A 4,369-nucleotide genomic window follows, 5' to 3' on the forward strand; every position below is an offset into this window, starting at 1 on the left:
GGGGCTTGCCCCTATAGGAAGCTTTTCCCGAACCCAGCATAATATAAACCCTATTTAATTCCTTATATTAAATAGGGGAACTTGTTGGCAAATACATTGGTTTCGCAGACCAAACGGATGTCATAACTTTCTTTAGTTTATTTGATCGAGCCTTACCCTTAATTCTTGTGTTCATCCTTTAGGATAAATACCGGATTTGAGGTAAAGTGCTCTTTTATCTAAACTATGAAAATTATGGGGTCAGTTTGACTTCATCCTTTTCAAAACTAAAATTTTTAAACGTCCTTCCGAAGCGGGCAACGGGATTTCAATTTCGATGACTGACAGCTTCTTACGGGCAAACCCCACACAAAAAATAGTGCCGATAATAGTCAAATTAATTTTGTTCTTACTACCACTCATTTTATGATGTCGAGGGTCTCATTTTGCCTTTCTAATTTTTTATTTATTATTGTTTATGTTGGAACCTATAAAGAAGACAAGAAGGTGTTTTGGGACTTTATGAGATTTTGGGGAGAATTCTATAAAGTGTTTGATCATAGGTGGAGACTTTAACATAATTACATCTATTGAAGAAAGCAAATGGGGTAGGTCTCCCAATTAGAAGCTGATTGATTTATTTAATGAATCAATTCATAATGCTAAGTTATTTGATTTGGGGTTCACTGGATTTAAGTTAACTTGGAGAAGGGGCAAACTTTGAGAGGTTGGAAAAATTTCTGGCAAACTTTGAATAACATAATAATAATCCCATTTTCAATGCACGTCACCTAGCCAAAACCACATTAGATCTTTCTACGATTTTACTTTAGTAATGAATACATCTTCAAAAATAATAGTTTAGATTTCTTAATATGTGGAGAACTCATCCAAAATTTTTGGAGTATGTTGATTCTAATTAGCATTATTCTTATTTATTTGATCAATGGATTAGACTCTGGCTTCTTCATAAAAACTTGGCTGCTTGTCTAAAGAGAAGGGGTTGGAAGGTTTTTGGGCATTCAAAAAAAGGTTCACGATGTTGAGGAAATGGTTCAAGGAAAAGAAATGGAGTATGTTAATAATTTAGTTGATATTTGGAAGTTAATTTCTGCTTAGAATAATTTGAATGATGCTATAAGGATCGAGGAGGATTTTTTTGGTCAAAAAGATGTGAGCCATTTATTTGTTGATGGGGGCAGAGATTTTACATATTTCCATGCCTTTATCAAGAAGAGAAGACATACCAATACTATGAGCAAAATCACAAACAAAGAGGGCAGATGGATTATTGAAAACCAAGAAGTGAGTGAGGATGAGATCCATTTCTTTCAAGATTAGTTCAAGGAAAACATTACTGAGAATATGCAAATTAATCCTACCTTTTTTCAATATATGAAAACCTTTTTTTCAAAAATTCAACTCACTAATACACCTCATGATGAAATTCATGTTATTAATAGTATTGATGGATCCAAGACTGATGACTCTCATGAATTCTCAGGTACTTTTTGTCAAACTTGCTAGCCCATTATCAAATATGATCTTGCAGGTGCTGTCTAGTCATTTTTTGGTGGAAGAGATATGCATAAATATTTAAAAACTTTGGCCATTTAATTAATTCCCAAGGTTCAACATTCATATTATTGGTCTAACATCAATCTTTAGTTATGTCCAAAGTAATCAGTAAATTGATTGTTTCAAGGCTACAACCTCATCTTCACTACATTGTTAGTCATTTCCAAGTTGTATTCATTAAAGGGAGGTTTATTAATGATAATACTTTAATTGCACAAAAGCAAGCCTTAGAACTCGATGAACCTTGTAGAGAGCATAGCATGATCATCAAATTCGATATTAAAAAGTCATATGATACAATTTCCTGGAATTTATCCTTAAAATTTTTAATGTCATTAGTTTTGATGCAAAGTTCTGCTCCTTGATTATGCTTCTTCTGGATAACAATTAATATTCAATAATTATAAATCGATAGAAGAGGGGTTCTTTAAAGCCTCCAGAGGCATCAGGCAGGGTGACACATTATCCCCTTGTTTATTTTGCCTTTTGATTATTTTTTAAGAAGCTAGCAACATTTTTTTAACACTCACCAACTTCTAATTTACAACATTTGAGGGAATTGTGTTATCTCAAATCTTGCATATGCTGATGATTTAATTTTGTTTACTAGAGTAATGAAATCTATTGCAAGGAGTATGTATAACAAAATTTTGTTATTTGAATAGCTATCTAAAATGCATTTGAGTGGGAACAAATGTTGCCTCTATACCAACAAACTGGTTCCTAACTCTAGGGACAATTGATCTCTGAGTTCACTGGTTCTCCCCCCTACTATTAATAGAGTGCTCAAATGCCTAAATTTATTATCAAACAATTAGAGAAAGGTTTCAATTGGCTCCTTTAGATTGGGTATTACTCCCAAATGCATTTGTTAAAATGGAAGAAATTGTGTAAGCCAATTGAGAAAGGTGGGCTGGATTTTAGATCCATTGAAGATTTTATGCACATTAACTTCATAAAATTGTGAGTTAAATTTAGAACTCAGAAAACATTACGGGCTGATCTTCTAAAGAAATAATATTGTAATGGTGTTAATCCTCTGGGATGTTATCCTTAATTAATTAACTTTAACATTTGGAAGCAAATGTTAAAACATAGGGAGGTTGTTTGTTTGCAGCAACCACAACCATAATATAATTTAGGATAGTTAATGTTTCTTTAAATCTTTATAGCTACAACTCCTAGAAATTTAAGGTATCATTTATCAATTTCAAATATTTGTTAGGACGCTAATGCAAGTATAGGTATCACACAAGTAATATAGGGATCTAATGGAGTCCTAAGTATCGATCCCACAGGGAAGTTTGGAATTCTTATAATCTTAACTCAAAGAAACTCTAATTAAATGACAAAAATCTTAACTAGGAATGCAATTTGAAATTTGTGTTTTTTAAACTAAGTAAATTATATTTACTACTTTTATCTCTAAAGCAAATTAAATTTTAAGTTCACTAAAACTAAGTTTTATAAAGAAGAGTTTAAATTTTAGAAAGTATCATTCCCCTTTTAATGAGATTATAATGAGTGAATAATTTAATTTTTTATTAAATATATTGTGCCAAATAGGAACATACCTATTCTTTACCCTCTTATAAGTGCATATAGAACATTGTCTAATCTAGAGTCAAGTTCCTAAATCTTTAGTTAAGATAAGAAGATACTAGCTCACACTATAGAGTTTCCACTCTCCCTCCACTTAGAGGCTAACATCTAGCCTTAGGTTCACAACCTCTGAATCAAATTGAAGGTTCTAGTCCATCACTCTAGAATCACTAATTTATGTTTATCGAAACTTATTTCTCTATTTATTTGTACTTAACTACATGAAATACATTCTCATTCATGAGATCAAATGTGATTCTTACTTAGTTGAGGAAAGCATAGCCCATTCGGATCATTATGTTTCACAAAAATTTTAACTTAACAAATTTTCATATTGATTAAGTAAATGAAGTTCAAAGTTTGAATCATCACAATTATGAAATCAAAACACTTCTAAACAATTTCAATTCTGCACATGATTATTTCTCATTACAGGGAGAAAGACAAAGCAAACTACTTTGATCTCATGAGGAAGATAAAATAAAAAAACATGGATTTATATATAAAAAAAAAGTTTACACAACAAGAACAAGTAAAAGAAGTAAAGTACAAACTACTAATATCAATCTCCTCCCTAAGCAAATCCTTTTAAGTTTCTTTGAATCACTTTCTCTCTTTACAATATCACTCATTTCTCTCTTAGAAATGTAATGAAGAAGAAATCTCTCACTTTCCCTCTCCTCTTACAGCTCTAAAAGACAATCTTCTTTTTCACTCTTCTTCACTTACCCTCCTCTTCTCTTCCATTGTGCAGCCCCTTTTATGTAATAAAATTACTATTAAATAGCATAGGACCAAATTTACAAGAGTCACCTCTGGTACCTTTCCAAAATTTATCCAAATTTAATGAATTTGAGGGATAAACGTTTTCTAGCACCTAGGCACCTAAATGTGGCATCTAGACACCATCTTTTTTGTATACTGGGGCTTAGGCGTTAGATCCTGGTGCCTAGGCGCCAGGTCAACTTTTGCAATGGGCCTTCTTTTGACTCCAAATTTTTTCCTTTTTACTTCTTTTAGCTCCAATTCCTCCAACTTATTATAACTGCAACAAAAACTTAGAAATACCTTCTATTAAAGCACAATATCACTAAAAATAGGTATTAAATGTGTATATAAAAGTAGCATATTTTTAGACATGTCAAAATCCCCCAAATTCAACTATTACTTGTCCTCAAGTGACTTTACTACAAAGTATATATATATATAT

Source organism: Phalaenopsis equestris, unplaced genomic scaffold (genome assembly GCF_001263595.1).
Source record: "Phalaenopsis equestris unplaced genomic scaffold, ASM126359v1 Scaffold000596, whole genome shotgun sequence".
NCBI lineage: Eukaryota > Viridiplantae > Streptophyta > Magnoliopsida > Asparagales > Orchidaceae > Phalaenopsis > Phalaenopsis equestris.